This window comes from Falco rusticolus, chromosome 6 (genome assembly GCF_015220075.1).
Source record: "Falco rusticolus isolate bFalRus1 chromosome 6, bFalRus1.pri, whole genome shotgun sequence".
Lineage (NCBI taxonomy): Eukaryota > Metazoa > Chordata > Aves > Falconiformes > Falconidae > Falco > Falco rusticolus.
Genome location: NC_051192.1, coordinates 86674006 through 86692217, shown reverse-complemented (window position 1 = coordinate 86692217; position 18212 = coordinate 86674006). Strand labels below are relative to the sequence as shown.

At 44.6% G+C, this 18212-nt stretch overlaps 1 protein-coding gene across 2 annotated transcripts in view; it reads left to right on the top strand.

The window, feature by feature from the left end:
* BACH2 (BTB domain and CNC homolog 2) overlaps positions 1-18212 on the top strand; it is a 196820-nt gene that overhangs the window by 84369 nt on the left and 94239 nt on the right. The window contains exon 3 of one of the 2 annotated variants that reach the window (XM_037391134.1): positions 2620-2724. The gene's annotated coding sequence lies outside the window, so the exon portion shown is untranslated. Of the gene's footprint in view, positions 1-2619; positions 2725-3905; positions 3988-18212 lie in introns of those variants that run through there. The other variant, XM_037391135.1, reaches the window with a different exon arrangement.

The following is an 18212-nucleotide window of genomic DNA, read 5'->3' as shown; positions in this document are numbered from 1 at the left end:
CGAAACATCTCTTCTTTGTGCAAGTGTTAGAGGGGAAAAAAACAGAATAAATTCCTTGTGTTGCCAAGTTAATTTCCTGAATGAATTTCCTCTGCATTCTTGCACCGTGTGTACACAGAGAGGTGGTGGAGCTTAGGGAGAGGTATTGGGGCACTGAGAGTCCAGGTCACTGGCGCACAACATAAAGTGGTGGCTTTTGACTGCTCCTCGTGAAGCCCATGTGGCAGGTGCTGAGAGTGCTTGTTTTGCTGAGAGTACTGTGCTTTGCTGCTCCAGACTTTTGCTAGCATTTCGATTTATGCCTGGGGTCATTTATGCCTTTCTCTGCTGCGTTGGCAGTCTTGCTGTCCTGACCATCAACAATGTTGGAGGTAAAACCAACTGACCGCTTGGTTTGGCTGCTGGATGGCAGTCCTTAGCTTGCACGGGTGTCTCTGCAGAAGTGCAGAGGAACTTAAATGTCAGAAGACAAGAAAAACAAAGATACCTTGAAGCTGTTGACACCTCGACCAAATGGATACCTTGGTTGTCTCTTGGTGGTTTGGTTCTCTCCATGCTTGGCCTTATTTCTTTACCTTGATTTAGGCTAGAATGGGGCTAACGTTTTAAGTTAGCATCACCACCAAAACTGCTCATTTCAGCTGACACCACCTTTGTGACCGTTACTGATTCCAGGGTGTAAACTAGACAGTTTGTTTGTCCTGCCCTGAGGAAGAAGAGGAGGAGTTAAAATTTAAGAGCTGCCACTTGTGGGCACACAGGAGTGCTGACTAATGTTTACTATCTTGAGTACACCAAAATCAGTTTGGACCTTGTCTGGTGAATGCCACTGCCTGGTTTTTTTCCATAAGGAACTATACAGAAGAATAGAGAAATACATGCGTTCACTTAAGATAACATTGTGTGACAGCTGAGAACAATTAAAACTCTTACTTGCAGCTATTTTCCCCCCCCCCTTCCTTTCCACTGTAGGAGGATGTTGTCTGCAGCTCTGAGTAGTTGATACAGGGTATTTGTCACTGGTCTGATCTTACCTAGAACAAGTGTCATGCAACGTTATTTGTTTTACAGCCTGTTCTCCTAGTTTTGCACAACACACAGATCTTGGTAGATGGGAAATGATTTTTTTTTCTTCTTACTAGACTCTTTTTTGGCAATAAACACATGCCTAACTGTAAAAGAAAAAACTTTCACAACCAAGCTTGTTTTGTGAAGCCCAAACATTTGTGAAGCTTACAAACCCTCAAACTTTACATAATGTGCCCATCCTTGGTCTCAAACATGAGGTGGCAGAAGAGGGAAGTGTTACTTTTTTTAACCAACAACTTATGACTGTGTCAACACATGACAATTTGTCAAAGCTTGCTGTAGCGGTGCTGTAAATTAATTTTTAGCATCAGTTGTGAGTGGTAAACACTTTGTGCGGTGTGAACAGCTCTTAGTACAGTGTGAGTTGTCAGCAGCTTGTGAGCTACCCTGAAAGAAGGGGGGGGGGGGGGGGGAAAAAAGCAAAGGAGGGAAGGATAAAATCTCATTTACTAGTACAAAATGGATCTGAGTCTGCAAAAATCCGACATGTGGTGGTATTTTTTTTTGTCCTCCATACCGGTCAGCTCAACCTTGAAAATTTGGTTTTTCCATTAATAATATCACCTGCAAAGTTGAGAAATCACAACTCTCCATCCCATGTACCAAGTAGTGCCTGATAGCTAATGGGTTTCTCAGTCTTGTGGCTAGATGAAGTAGAGCCCTCTCTGTACTCATGCATTTTGCCTTTGCTTGCTTGCTTTAAAAGCAGAATGTGTCCCGCAGATGCAAGCATGCTCCTTTGTTGAGAAGTCTCACTTCAACAACATAAAATACCTGGGGAAAAAAATCAGATGGCAGCCCAAAGGGAAATGATGGGGGCTGAGTGCTTTCTCTTCCTCGCCTGTCGCCTTGCTGTTTCTCCTTTCCTATCCCAGCTGCTGTAGTGGAGCTGGCAGTGGTGGTTCATACAATAGGAGTTGACATGATGGGAGAAAATTATTTGATACGAAAAGCCAGGGAATATATATGGTAGCAAACAACTTTTCAGATACAAACCTATTTTAACCTGTCACTTCAGCAGAACAAGCAGTAATAACCTCCCAACCTAACAATGACTGTTAAGTTGAACATTAATGCTCTCACTCGTTGAATTGCTAACATGTCTACAACTTACAAGTGAACACCCACTCAAGAGAGAGAAAGAGAAGTTGGTGCCTGGAATTCCTGGCCTTGCTGAAATCACCTATATTTTTTGGCGCTAACGCCGGTGTTTCATCTTGTGTTTCCTGCAAATGTTGTAAAGTAGAACTAGATGAGAAAAACAGATGTGTGCATTTGTTCGCTGATGTGATACGCTCGGCTTGGGGCTTTTTTCTCAAGCACAGTTGCTCTCAGCTTCAGCACCTTAGGTGGGCTTTGACTGCACCTTGGAGCTTATTCCTGTAAGTGGGCAGCACACATGAAACCTGGCATGAGAAATTTATTGAGTCCTACTAGAGCTAATTTTAACCTGGTTATGGCTTTAAAAAGAAAGATGACTTTATTTGTGTATTTGGTCACAGAGAATTTTGGTTTTATTTCCTTTTCTAGATATAACTGTAGGTGCTGCTTGTATGAAAGAGCTGAGCCACACCATCCAGTGAACTGTCTAGAGCAGCAGTTGGCTTGCTTGGAAATTGCTTCCAGGACTGTGTTGTAAGTATTTTTGCAAAAGCAATATCAAATGGTTTCTTCAGTTTTGGGGCATTTTTTTGGATGTTTTGTTTGTTCCTTATAATCTCATAGTTTTAACATCTAGAAGACAGTAGCAGTAGCAATGCATGTGGGAACATGGGCACTCCCATGTCTAAAGTAAAGAGCTAAAGCCCTGTAAAGGCACTTTGCTGACTTGCTCTAAAGCTTCTCAGCACAGTCCCTGAACGCTTCTGAGAACAGGCAACTTCATACAAACCTACAAAGAAATCGGCAGAATACGTATTGATCTGTTTTGTCATTCGCTCTGTGGCATACATGTGTTTGGAGTGCGTTTTAGCTATGCTGGTATAGCCCTGCCAGGGCAACTGCTTTGTGGAAACTTTTAAAAACTGTCATCTGCCTAACTCAATTTGAAATGGTCCATGAATAGCTGCCCTAACTGATCCGAAAAGAGCATTGGTTTGCCTCTTCAAACATGCTGTGGGTATGGCTAGGGAACCTCAGTAGGCTGTGAGCGGCAGTGAATTTGGTCGGCTGCATCTGTCTCCATGATGAGTTAGCGTTGATGAAAAAGACCCCATTTCACGTTACAAGCCGATTGCATTGAGTATGGCATTGAGGACATGTTTGCGCTTGAAATGAACAGCATCATCCTAGAAAACTCGAAGATGTACACCAGGGAACCCTCATCATGCTATTTATACAGTTCCTTTCTGAAAGCACAATCCATTTGGGGATGTTTGTGACCTGAAATTTTATAACTTTTATTTCTTTTTATATTGCCTTCATTTTTCTGCTGCTGCTGATGCAGGTTATGTGAAGTATGATACGAGAAGTATTTATGACTTAAGTGCATTTCCCCTGAAATAGCCTCTGATAACATCGTTGCTTCAGAGAGCAAGGGTGGAAGAGTTAGTGACTTAGGACTTAAATCACTTAGTTAAGCATATTGTACAGGCTGCTCACACTCCTCAGCACCTTGCAAAATATTCCCTAACAGGTTCATCTGCTGTGCATAAACTAGTTTTAAAAATACATCTATGCTAATCCCATCACCAAGTCCTTCAAACACAACAGCTGTAAAGCAGCTGAGTCAGTCTGTCCGAATAGGTTTCTTGTTTGTGGATCTTTGTTCTGTGTGGTCAACTGACACATCTGGGTCACTCTCCAGGTGAAAATCTTTGGCTCAGCTCTGCCAGCAGTTACCTGCCAGATGCCCTGACTGCCACTTCATCGTTGCTCTGTGCCTACCGGACCCGTGAGGTGCTCAGCCCAATTCTGCGTGGGTGGGTGGGAATGAGGTGAAAAAAGGACCCAGTTGCTGTCAGCGATGGGACACCTTAGCTGTGGCAAATGGGCAGAGAGCAGCCGAGGGAATTGCCTGGGGGAAATTAGGATTTAGAAAAGATTAAGTTCTAAGAATGTTTCCTAATTAGAAATTTAGAAAGTGGCAAAACGTTTGCTTTCAGCGTCTTGCCTGTAAATGATCTGTCTGCTTCTGGAACTTAATGTCCTGACCAACCTGCTGTTGCTTTCATGGAATCATAGAATCATTTAGGTTGGAAAGGACCTTTAAGATCATCAAGTCCAACCATTAACCCAGCACTGCCAAGTCCACCGATAAACCATGTCCCTAAGTGCCACATCTACACATCTTTTAAATGCCTCCATGGATGGTGACTCAGCCACTTCCCTGGGCAGCCTGTTCCAATGCTTGACAATTTCCAGTGAGGAAGTTTTTCCTGATATCCAATCTAAACGTCCCACACACAATTTGAGGCCATTTCCTCTTGTCCTGTCACTTGTTACCTGGGAGAAGAGACCGACCCCACCTGCCTACAGCCTCCTTTCAGGCAGCTGTAGAGAGCGATAAGGTCTCCCCTCAGCCTCCTTCCCTCCAGGCTAAACACCCCCAGTTCCCTCAGCTGCTGCTCATCAGACTTGTGCTCCAGCCCCTTCCCCAGCTCCGCTGCCCTGCTCTGGACACGCTCCAGCACCTCAGTGTCTGTCTGGTCGTGAGGGGCCCAAACCTGAACCCAGGGTTCGAGGGGCGGCCTCACCAGTGCCCAGTACAGGGGGACAGTCACTGCCCTGGTCCTGCTGGCCACACCTTCAGCGTGGGAGGCGAGCCTGGCTCCTCCAGGAACGATGAGCGCTTCTGGTCCTTTCTCGCAGGTCACCGCAGCGTTTGCCATCAGGACACCCCGCTGCCACCTGGCCCTGGGCTGGCACTGCCGTAGAGTTGCCCGTGAGCAGCTCTGCAGCTGTTTGAAGGGAACTTTTTCGTCTGTTGCTGTTCGTGCTGGATTTTAATCCAGTTTGTGTCATGGTGTTTGAATTGCTGTGGCACCAGGAGCTGGAGTTGTGCATTCATTTAATTACCCTGAGGTAGCTGCTACTCATTTGGTACAGCGAGTTCAGACCTGGTGTCGCGGGGTGCACACTACTGAGACAATCTCACTTACACCAGTTCCTCGAAGGATTCACTATTCCAGCATGGCTTTCTGCCTCATGCCCTTCCAATTTAACAGTATTAGTCTGTTTAATGGTGCCAGAAGGCCACATATTGGCTCTCCTTGAAGCCTCAAACAGCAGATGCATGCTTTTAAATAGTTAAATAAATGTTAATTATGATTCACAAATAGTTTTTCCCCAACTGTTAAGTAATATCAAACACTGATTTTTTCAGCTGCTGAGTGGGACCAATTCTTCAATATTTTTAGGGGGTTATTTTTGCAGCTGCTCAGCTGCTTTAAGCCTAAAAGTCTTACGTTATTTTGTGGGACTTGACAGCCTTGGATGCAGAGTGGGCACAAGTTACTGAAAGCCTGTGGTGGAAGTGGAATGACGACAATCTTCTGATGCACCTTGGTTAGCCGTGGATAGTTTGGGTTACATCCACATAAGCTGAAAATAGCATATTGGGCACTTTTGAAAGTTTGTGGTTTTGCAACATTTTCTCACAAAAGTCTGAAGTCTTCTTCTTTCTCACTGTGTTAGTTATTACACAGGTGGAAATTAGCTATTTTTTCCCTCTCGAGATCTTGAGACTTTCTGTAAGGGATTCAGCCAGTGTTAATTATTTCACAAAAGAACGGTTTGACTTGTTGCACCTCCTTGCAAATAGTATAATACCACAAGAATTTTGTCTTAGAAATATGTATTATGTGCCTTTCACTGTGCCTTTCACACTTTCTTAAGATCTTAAGACTTTTCAAATACCAATTAAACCACAGATCATGATGATAATGGAAGAGACACTGTTCTCACACACCATGAAGACTATCCTAACTGTGAGCACATTGCTGATATCTGCCCAGTGATTCATTAGCCAAGCCAGTAAAGCATTCTAGGCAGTCTGATGTGGTGGCTTACTGGTAGCTGTTCTTCAGCCAGTTGCTCATTTTGGCGTGATGCATAGGAGCATCAGAGCATTTACTTTGGAACTTACCTTTTTTGTGCTTCTCCTTTCTCTGGTTTTCTCACCAGATCTGCTCTGCTGCCTCACAACACGGCTGTTTGCACAAGCAGTTGCTGCAATTCTTTGAAGCTGTGAATAAGACATCTCCTCCTAAATATCACTGATGTGTTTTGATGAAGCTATAGTTGTGAGCGCAGCACACTTACACTGAGGGCACTTAACACTGAGGTAGAGAGAGCCTGGTGTTGGTAGGGGAGAGCACCAAATAGTGAAAGTTAAATTCTGTTTAATGTTCAGTTATGTTGTTTTTTTAAGCCAAAACAACAAAACAAAAAAAAAAAAAAAAAAAAAGAGAAGCAGAATAAAATGCTTCCACAAAGCAGAAGTGTGAGTGAAATGAAACGTAGTGGCTAGACAAAGGAAAAAAAAAAATAAACGTATTCATTAAAAAACCCACTGAACTTAAAATTTCAAAGCCCTAGTAGAAGAGGTGATCTCTCAGCTACCCAGCTTGGACTGGGCACCCAACTGGAACTCGTGGTCTGAGTTCCGTTCCCCGCCTTGGTCACAGGTTTCCTCTGCGTTCTCGGGCAACCTCCTTCATCTACCCCATGACCAACTTCCTCATTTGTGCAGTGGAGATCATCCTTCTCCCATCCATCATGAGGGTGAAGCCTACTGATGCTGCTGAAAGATGTGGATGTTGCACCGGGGAGAGCCACCATGTGGATGAGAATGAAAAGGATGCGCTTCCTTGCATGGGTTGATCACCCATGCTGGTTGCATCTCAGTGTGCAAGAGTAGAGAAAATGAATTCCAGATCTAGAAAGGGTTGGTTCGTTTTTTGTTGTTTTTTTTTTTTTTCTAAGTCTTTCAGGCCTATTTCTCACGGAGTTTGGCTACCACGGTGCAGTAGCAGGTATTTGGAGTATTCCCTCTCTCTTGCCTTTCTGCTCTTGTCTGTCTACTTATGGCTTTGAGTCATTCCTGTCTGCTCAACATGTGTGACCCACACAAACCCAACAGCATCAGAAATGCAGCTTCTGTCATCTCCTGAGTTATGTGGAGATCTGTTGACATTTAAATACAGTTGTGTGTAAGAAAGAAACCAAAGAATGCTTGAGCCTGGTCAGAGGGTTGCCAAAGGTGGCCCTAGCAGCTAAGGAAGGTGCTATGAGGGAGCAGGCCATCACCTTCCCGGCCTCCCAGCAAGGTTTGCGCTGGCCCAGGGTTTGTTGCTGCACCTGCTGAGGGTGTCCAGATAGCCCGTCCCCACTGTTGGTCTTCATCCCCTCTGCCCCTTCACTCAGCCCCTGATAGGCAAATACTCATTTAAGAGCTTATTGCATGAGTCTCACCTAGTGCTGATGCTGGTTCTGAATAAGGAATCAGAAGTGACAACTCATATGCCTTTTGATGTGTTCTAACTACCAACTCCTGAGGGTTGGTAGTTAAACTTTTCTCACCCCTTACAGGAATTATTTTTCTCTGGTAAGGGGGCGTGGAACCCCATATACTCTTTTTCTTCTCCAAATGTTAGTAATGCTCTTCTCCAGCCGCTGATGAGATCCTGAAAGTACAGACAGGTTCATATTCAGACCAGAGCCTGCTGACTGATTTTGCTACAACAGCTCTTGCTGTTCCCCCTCCTCCCACCTTCTTACTGCCGTCCCTTTTTTGGGGTCTTGTTTTCACATTTCACAAGCCTTCCTTTGACCTGACCCTCCATTTTCTCTGAGCTGCTAGGGTTAATTAGAGATCCTCCTCTTTGGGACCTGCGTAGTCTTCCCATCCCTGACATATTTCAGTCCTCCTCCCATGGCTACAGAGACACTTCCCCAGCCATACCCTGAGATCTATGCTTGCCTGGACCACTTTCTGCCACTGATACTCTCTGTCCTGGCCCTTCCGTGAGGTGTATCTTCTCCATCATGACTTACGTCTGGTAGGATACAGAAGTGACGCGAGATGTGCTCTTTCCTCCCAGGTCCTCCTTCCTCTGCTTGTTCCTTACTCCCACTGGCAGCCAGCCTTTGTCTTGGGCAGGCTGGCTTTTCTTCAGTAACTCTCATCAAGTTACTTTCCTGTTTATTTTTCCCCACCATTTCACTGCAACCTGTTTTCCTTCCTCTTATTCATGACATGGTTTGGTTTGGTCTGGTTCTGGTTTCTCATTTTGACCCTGGTTAATGGCAGCACACAGCAGCCTAAATTCTGAGCCCCAGTGCTGAATGAGGGTCAGGCCAGAGGTCCACCAGCCCTGCCCCTGGCTGTGGCCGGGGGGGACATCCATGGAGAGTGCATGAAAAGGCAGGTGCGAGTAGTGCCAGGCACTGAGGGGATGCGATGCGCTGGAGGGGCTGTGATTTAGAGCCCTCCGTAAGCTTTGGCGGCCTCTGGAGCAGCACCATTTTGGTTGAGTTACTGCCATTTTAGACGAATGGAGAGCCCGCTTCTCATTTGGAGAGATTTAGTGCAGCTCCGCGTTGACTGCTGCAGCTCAGCCAAACCCCTTAGTATGGAGACTTTTAATTATAGGAGAAGCCATGTCTCGTCCCTTCTGAGGCTGGTTAGCTCAGAGTCCCCTGCCATGAGAAACATGGATGGTTTGAGACGTGGTGCTGCTGACACTGGATGTCCCCTCTCCGACTGCAGTATTTGTCCCTTTTCCCCACTGGTAAACCTGGGAATTCAGTCTGCTTACAGCTCTAAAGGACTGGTGCCTGAAAATACGGCAACCGTTTAGTTGTCCGTTGCTGTTTCAACTGTGTGCCCAAGTATAAGTAACGAGTTATTGAGCTAATTTAGTTTTATACCAAAGAAGTGATTTTCCTCCTGCAAATCAGGAAGGCTATTTAACGCAATGTAATTGACTTCAGCTGTAAGATTCAATATACTTATCTAGGATTACGGTTCAATAAAGTCTAATTGCGCTGAGAGCAACAGGAATTGTAGAAACACACGGGGACTGTTTCCTGCCTTTCCCGCGGGCGAGCCGGCTTGGCTGGCTTCTGATCCTTATGGCTTGGGCTGTGCTGCTGCTTGACCTGCGTGTTGGCAGGAGCAGCCTGAGGTGGCACCGTGTGGCGTGGGGAGGTGAAGCCGAGCGGCTGAAACCATGGGTAGCCTTCTTCAGTCGGTTTTACATGAGCGACTCTGCCATTTCAGCGTGCCCTGCCGGTGTCAGGCTGGGGGAGCAGGAAGTCAGCTGTGTCTGGTTTCATTATGATGGTGATGATAATAGGATCCACAAGGTATATGAGATTAAAAGCCCTATAACGTTGCAGGCCAAATCGTGCAGAGAACAAAACCTGAAAACAGTTCAGTGCCTAAACATCCTTTTGTCTTGCCTCACCCAGTATAGAAATAAATACGGGGAAACAAATATTTATGCAGAATTTCCTCTCAGTATTTACCAAGTAGGAAGCTGTGTTAAGCCAATTTCTACATAGAAAAGTTTGCTGGCCATCATGCATTGGCTGTTATAACTGTGCGCTGTAATTGTGGAGAATGTTTTTTGCCCAGTATTCATTCGTTAATGAGTTTTTCATCAGCCACTGAACAAATGGGAAAGCGTTAGACTGAATTTTTTGCTTGCAGAGCTTCAGGGAGAAGTACAGGCTTTTTCAGTGGGACGAGGACAATAGCACAGGTAATGAGTAATTTGGGATGGTGGCTGAACAGACAGTGTGGCAAGTGTCCTTGTCACACTCTGAGCCACAAACTTAGTTATTCTTTCTTCATAGAGGTATGTCCCAAACCTCAGTCCTTGATCCAAACATGAGCTTATGTCATTAGAAGTGCTTACCTACCACCATGCTTATTTTCTGCATTATTTCTTCTGAGTATTAATTCTCCTGTTGCAAGCAGGACAGGAAAAATACACTTTCAGACCAAACCAACAGATTCATCTGGTTCTGGTACACTGACTTCATAAGCACTAAAATATCTAACATAGCTTGGTACGGCATGTGCTGTACCAATCATTCTCTGTGCAACTGCCTATTTTTTACATCATTTTAAACAAAAGCCAGGACTACAGAGAGTAATAAAACAAGATAATCAAGAAAGAGTAGGCAGGTTTTGTGGTATGAGTTAAAGACAAAAAAACCCCCAAGCAAACCTCCAAAAGCCATGAGAATTGGAAAGAGAGACCCTTTCACTTGGCAAAGTTAAGCTCTAATTACTGGGTGCAGAGAGCATTGTTCTTACAGGAACGAGGGCTGAGCGTGGATCGTGCTGGACGTCCCTGAAGCTGGCATAGCCACAGTTTAAAAGCAGAGAAGGGGGCTTGCTAAGAAAATAATTCTTTGTTCTAGTTACGGAGTTTGCTTTGACTCTGGCCTAACACATGCTGGTTCTTGCTACTGCTTTAGTTGATAATTAGCTGGGATGGTGGCAATAGTGATATTAAACTTATGCTTTCAGCTGGCATGAAACTGAAGAAGAAATTCATGTAGTGCCTAAGTTTTCTGTTTGTGTTGAGCTGTATGGGAGAACTAGATAGACATTCAAAATACAATCTTTGCTGTTTCAGTTAACTTTCTTTATGAGGTGATGAACCCTGTTTCGCTTTGTTTCCCATGCCTTTATTTTTTACATCGTGGCATCCAAGAGTTCGTGCAAAATTAACTAAAAAGCAAATACAAGTGGCACTTCGAATTTTGCCCGCTTAGCTTGCATCAAAACAGTAATATACATTTGTACACGACCTGCTGGTGTGCAGCGCCAGACGGCAAATGGTTTGTTAGTGTTGGCAATGCTGTCATGAAGCCAGATAACGATTCTTTCACTTGCTGGCTTGAGAGTGCAAAGTGCTTTTAATTCCCATTCAGTTTTTCTCTGCTTCCTCTTGTCTTTATATTGCTGCCCTTGTACCTTGGAATAATAAAACTTTAAAGCGTTCAGAAAAGTCGCAGTCAAAAGCATGCATTATCCTAGGTCAGGCAGATAAAACCAGTGCTGAGTGCACTCTCTTCTGAAATCTGACCAAAATAGTGTTTCTCCTCATGTTTTGGGAGTGTGGCTGTATGTTTCTGTCTAAAATAGCTGAAGTAGGTCTAAGTGTTGTTCAGAAAAATTCAAAATTCCCCCAAAATGTTGCAAGTTTGATGATACTCACTGGATTCTGTGCTGAACAGAGTATGCTTCTGGACGTTATTTCTAAGTCACAGTTGAGATGACATCTTGTTTAGTATTGTCATAGGTTTGTTTTGTAAGCGTAGCTCTGCAGTTGTTTCTTGTTTCAGAAGAGCTGTGTAAATTGCTTGCATGAAGATATTTTTGTCATTGAAATGCAAGACTTTCATTTAAATCCACCTCTGCTCTATTCAAAGGAGACAGCGTACAATATTTTGCAGATACCTCTAAGTATTAGTTTCATGTCCAACTATCCGCTGCAGTTAGAGAAATAAAATCTGATGTTAACTTCAGCCAGTAAATAATTTTCTTTTCCTTTTTTATGCCATTTGTTTCATCATTTCTTCTCCACAGCTTTGGATTTTGTCTGTCTCCTTGTTTTAAAATCTACCATTGTGTTAGTGGCCGTACTTAGTATTTAAATGGGTCTTCCTCCGTCTTCTCCAAAGTATATCGAGGTTCTCCTCCTACCTCCATGCCTTGTTTTTAAGAATTACTAGCATGTTGTGTAATCCATGAGTTACTGATAAAAGCTGACAGTTGTGCCTCCTGCAGCGCTGTTGATGCACTCCAGCTGCTGGTGTGTGCTCAGTCTGCAGCGCCAGGCTGGAGTTACTGCCAGGCAATACACAAAAATTGGGCATCGCGTCAACTGCACAGTACTGGTGGTTTCACTCTACAGGCAAAGGCTAATATAGACATGGCCATAAATTTCTCACCCATCCAGGGACATACTTCTAGTAAGACCATGTATCCACTGTTAAATGTCGATATTAAATGTTCCGAATATTGTCCCCTTAATCTGTAAATTATTGCTCCATTTAACAGGGCTCTGCTCAGTTCCAGCCCTGACACCAGGGTGGTACCTGTTGAGGCTGGTGCTCCTGCCCCAGTCATCTCCTCTCCATTTTCACGCTAATGGAGTAGCCTAATCCTCGTTTTGTTAAAGTCTCATACCTGTTTGTCCCTTTGCTTTCCTTTTTTCTTTTCTTTTCTCTTCCCGCCCCCTCCCCCCCCCCCAATGATTTTGCTATTCCAGGGCAGTTTCCCTGGCAGAAGCACCACAGTGCGGCTGTCTAGCATCACCCTTATCCTGCTAGTAGCAACCACCCTGTTTTGCGTCACCTTTTCTTCAGAAAACACCACTAGAGGCAGTTGCAGCTTCACTTGATCTTTCCCTGTTTAGAAGATGTGAAAATACTTAATGAATCATTTTGGGGAGGTGTGACCTGAGGGATGCAGACGCGTGGGAGTATTTGTTTGTTTGTTGAAAGAATCAGGAGGGGATTCACTCCATTATCCGAGTACTGGTATCACAAGGCAAGAAATCAGCGTGCTTTGAAGTTTCACTGAACCTTAATTCTTCTCCTATCTGTCTCTTCCTAGAAGGAACTTCATTTTGTAGAAATGCAGGAAGAGGGGAGAAAAACCACTCTTAAATTTCCAAGATTTCCTCTGGGGGAGAAATCCCATAGGGGAAGGAGGGAACTCTTCTAATAATCTTTGCTACATTTAATCCCAGGAAAATGCAGTGAAATCAGTGCTTTCACTGAGAGTTGGCAGCGTATTTTTTCCATAACAAGACCTGGTTTTAGTTTCTTTGTACTTCAGCCTGTGCCGAGTTGACTGAGGAGAGCAAAATCTGTTTTTGACAGATGTTTCCCATGATCTGGCAAATACAAATACTCCTGCGAGATGGCAGGTGGCTTGTTTACATAAGAAATGTGTTGGGTTTTTTAATTAAAAAAATACACACAAAAAACCCTAAAAAACAAAAAATCCCACACAAACACAAAGCAGCAATCAGATCAGTCATTCTGATCAAGGCAGTGTCAATTATTAGGCTGTAAAGGGAACTGATGACTCAACTTAGGCACAGTGCTGCGGCGGTCTCCGATTTTCGGTTTCATAACAGCTTCTTTTCAGGAATGGTTTTCATTCATATGCGACACTTAAGCGTCTCTCTGGGAGCGTGTATCATTTTGTGATCGGGATGTGAGAGACCGGCGTCAGCATGCTGTGAGCAGAATTTGGGAGGCATCCCCATACCTCAGTGGGATGCCCGGTGGGAGAGGGGTCCGCTAACCCATCGCATCGTGCGCCCGGACCACACCCGCACACCACCGGTGTTGTCAGTCACCATGTTCAATTGATAGATAAGTTCGCATCAATAAAGTTGAGAAGCACTTTTATTCAGAAAGCGAAATGTTTTGATCGGATCCCATGCTTAGTAATTCCAGCGAGCGCACTTGTTGAAACGGGTGAGTCAGAAATGGAAATGCAAAGCATTTCTCTGAACGGTGGCCGGAAATTAGCTCTGAAAACTGAAACAAAGCCCAGACCGCATTTTTATCTATTTACTTAACAATTTGAGATCTGTGAAAATCCCTTTTTCTTTGGGAGGCATTTTGAGTCCTCTCTTGTAGTACCGGTGCAGTCCTTAGGCTGGATGATGAACCACATCAGGACTGTCTGACGTGTCTTAATTTTTTAGTTTAAAAAAAAGTTGAGTTCCCTGTACATGGCTTCATTGCCTGTGGTGCTGCCTGATTCTGCCATGGTGTGTGGTAGAGGTTAGTGCAAGTATTAGGCAGGGTGGGATGTTGCAGTATTTGAGGTTGTGTAATACTGAGGAAGAAATCCAGGGAAATTGAGTGGAGTCACTCAGCTGCTTATTACCCGATGCATAGGTTATAATATAAATATATATATATATATATCTCTATGGCACATGGGGCTACCTGACTGCTCCGGCACCAGGCACTCATTGGTTTGCAGCTGGCTGCTCCCCAGCTTAGCATGGAGAGGCCATGGTGGTGCCAGCCCCTCAGTTTGTAAGGACGTAGCCCTCTGTCCATGGAGAGAGAGCAGACAGGGGACATGAGCGTTTTGATCTTAGTAGACTTGGTCTTGCTGCAAAAAAACTTAGAAATGAGCAAATCAGGTGGTAGATAGCAGCATTCTGGTCCTCATGCTGCATCAAAGAGAGCCAGTGATGTGTTCAAAGATTTCTGTGACAACTGTATACTATTATGCTGTATCTGCTGTATACTGTATACTGTCTGCTGGTATCTGAGCACCTGCTGCTCATCCTTGAGAGTGTCTGAATGCTTTGGACTCGTTGCATGGCCTTGGACAGCATAGGGACCGCTTTGCTGGAAGCTGTGGTGTGATCTGAGGCCCACAAATGTAAATCACAGTGGAGAAGGACAAAGAATGCGTGTGTTTAAGGGACTTGCAATTCCCATGGCAAGGCTGGTGAAGTAGTGCTCATTTCAAAGAGAAGACAGTCTGGGTGATTTTTCTTAATTACTGTTTACCTAAATAAATAAATAATGCATATTCATGGCTTTAGCTAAAGTAACTCGTGTTGCAATGTTTACCTCTCCCAAGGATAATTATTAAGGTGGGGTGCGGGGTACAGCGATTAGTAATAAAACATTTGGACAAGATTACAGAACGTTCTGATTGGAATAGTAAGTATTGTGCTAGAAGTAAAAGCAAATGCAAAGAGCTGTCTTGAATTTTTTTAAAAAACGTTATGCTATCCAAAGAAACACGCTGAACAGAAGCAGTTTGGGTGAAGGAGCTGCGGTCTTGGAGCTCTTCAATATCACAAGGAGATTTGCTCAGTGTAAAGTTCGATTTGTTGGTAGGTTCTCCTTCAATTCCGGTCTGGAAAAAAACATTAATATTGGCATTCACACAGATCGGCGTGGCAGTAATACTTGCCAGCACCGTTCCGAGGCTGGCGTGCATTGATTCTTAAACGGAGTGGCGCAGGGTGTTTCACCTGTTTATATCAGTAGTAAATAAACCCTTCATTTGTGTTGTGGACCTCACCCCTCAGACACCCCCCCCACACATACCCCCTCCATTTCATACAGTTCTTTGAATGAAGTTCTTTGCTCAGCTGAGAGTTTGAAATTTGGACCCATCCTTTCATGTCTTTTGGCTAAGGTTCCTTACCTGGTTAATAGTTCAAAGAGAGCCAGTGATGTGTTCAAAGATTTCTGTGACAACTGTATACTATTATGCTGGATAATTAGAAAAAAATCCCATAATGGTAGTTCAGTGCAGTAAACGCAGATTGGTCTTTCAGTTTAACATGCGGTAATAAGAGAACTGAGCCTTGGACAAGAGAGCTGCTGCTTAACCCTGTGCAGATGAAGCTTGCAGGCATGGTGGAGCTGGTCTGCCCCATAGCCTAGTCCAGCTCTTTTGGACTGGCAGAGGAGTGTGATCGAACAATGCAGTGTGTCTGCCCTTTCGCAGCAAGTTGGCGATGAAAAAGAGAATAGAAGATGAGCAGAAAGTAGTTAGGAGCACCAGAGTAGCCTGTGGGAGCCGTAGCCTCGGAGCTCCTGGTGCAAACGGGGTGGGCTCTCCTTGCTCAACGAGGTGTCTCTCAGCCAGTCTTAGAGCAGCAAGCTGCTGTCCTCTCCAAGCCATTCTGTAACTCGGATGACTTTTGGGGATGAAAGCTTCCAGACCTCCTCCTCTAGACTAAATTGTTCCCTTCTACGGTAGCATCAGAAGTGCTGGGGACACGTGCCAGCACCAAGCACGCTCGGCATGCTGCTGGCACGTGCCCCCTGGATACGCTCTCATCTAGAAACCGAAAAGCGGCTTTTCTTTGACTGGAAGTGCGGTCTGACTGTTAGATGCAGTGGAGTCTTTGCATGTGTCTGTCACTAGTGGAAGTCCCTGGCTGCGCTCTGAAACGGAGCAAGATGTCGAGGAACAAGCACTGGTGGATGGGCTCCTTGTTCCCAGCACAGGTGGTGGGAATGCCCAGTTGACTTTAGTCCTTGCAAGGCAGCGCTGCAGCTGCTTCTGGCTGATGAATTTCCTTGACCGCATTTTCTTTCTCTGCTTCAGTAGGTCAGCCTTTTCCGACTGCTGAACTGCCTGTGCTGCAGGGTCTGTGAGTGGTGTCAGTGCCCCAGAAGACAAGGGTGCTAATGGTGGGACAAGGCATTCTGTTGGTCCATCTCTCCTGCAGCAGGGGGTGTGCTATAAGCATGGTGCATTTTCCCCATTGAAAAAAATCTTCCTGGGTTTGCCTCAGAAAGATTTTCTCTGAAACAGGAATATCCTGTCCACTTCACCTTTTTTTTTTTTATAAAAGTTTGTGAGAGTTTTGTCCACACACCTCCCACTGAAGCCAGCAGCAATGAGGCAGCCAGACCTTCATGCAGTGCTTTGCAGGTTGAGAAGGCGCTGCACACACCGAGTGCACAGCACAGTAAACCCGGTATCAGCTTGCAACTAATTATCTGTGTATAAAAATTCCCCTGCTCGCTGTTTTGCCGTTAGAGGCTTGCTGGTAAGATTTATGACTCTGGCTAAAATGAAGTACCATTTCCTTTTTCTCATCATTACTGTGCATGGTCTCTCTGGCTTTTCTTGTTAAACAGACTTGAGTTCACCCAACAGGGAACGTATTTTTGAGGCTCTTTCCCATCACGATTTTGCCTTTCTCTTTTTCTGTTTGTTATGACCAGTGAAGATAACCCACAGAACATTTTCAGGTCTTTCAACTTTCCCCTGCTTGGTGTGAGGGTGAAGACAGAGAAGCTGAGGGGCAGCTCTTTCACGTGAGACAGCACTGGCCCACTCTCAGCCCCACCACAGCTTGTGCAGGCTCGTGGTAGACACGTACCTCCATCAGCATGGTCCCTCTCTTCATAGTGTGATGCGCAACTGTTGCATTCAGCATTTGTATGAGGTAAAGAATGATTCCTTCACTTCACGCTAGAACACAGGGGACCAGCTGCAGAGCTCAGAGGAAGGCTGTGTTTCTCCTGCCCTTGTGTTGTGTGTGTATGTCCTCATTTCACAGGCTGAATGAAATGAGACCACTGACCGAACTTTCTGAACTGGCAGATGCAATGCTGACTTCACCCTGATCTGAAATCACCTGAAATCTAGTTTGTCTGATGTTGTGAGACAGTAGGGTTTCTTCTGACTACAGAGAAGAAAAGGGAGCAATGTTGAGCTGCTGCCATCTCTCCCAGTTGCAGTTAGATATAGTTATTTTTGTATTAGAGCTTGGGAGAAAACCGGTAGAGATGCCAGATAAACCTTCCCAAAACAAACATTTGTGTTAATACTTAAATATTGTTCATCTTTTGCAGCATTTACTTATCTGTTTCCCACATGCTGAACCTTATGGGGAGTTTTTGTAGTTGACTGTGGCCCGTTCTTTCATTCTGTATGTTAGCTGTTTTCTCGATTTCCGTTTTCTAAAATAAATTGGCAGTAAAAGCCTGACTCTGATAATCACACAATGTGGGAGCATCCTTTTGGCAGGGCAGGCGTGCATTCTTGTGGTTCATGTGTGTTGGAGCAGGAGTCCCCGAGCATAAACCCAGTGAGCTGCATCATTTCATGGTCCCTTGGGAAGCATCCTTACCTGAGAGACCCAGCGCTGGCTAGTATGGTAGGGTCTTCCAAAATGCCAGGCTCAGGGACAGCAATTTCATTCTCGTCACTGAACCATCTTACTTTCTCCTGTTTGTGTGTGCATTAACCAAAATCTCCAGTCCTTAAGGAGAAATAAGCCAGATATCTGAATTTTCATCAGATCTGACACAAAGTGTTAGGCTGTGACTTTTGCTGTATATTGGTTTTACTGCATGGGGCATAAATACTCGTCTGGTGTCATTCGATAATGCTGTGTAGGGGTCCTTCTCACACCATATATTAACTTCCCTTTTACACATGGCCATTCTTTCACGAGTCATGCCACCGAGATAAAATATTTTCAACAGTGATTTTATTTTGAGTGTATTCCAATGATGAAGTCATTCAGATTTTACATAAAAAGATTTACAAGTTCCTGCGGTGATGCTCTTGAACTACAGTCTCCTGCTTCTCCTAGCCCAGCCCGGTTGATATGTCACAGAGTTAACTGCAACCAGAG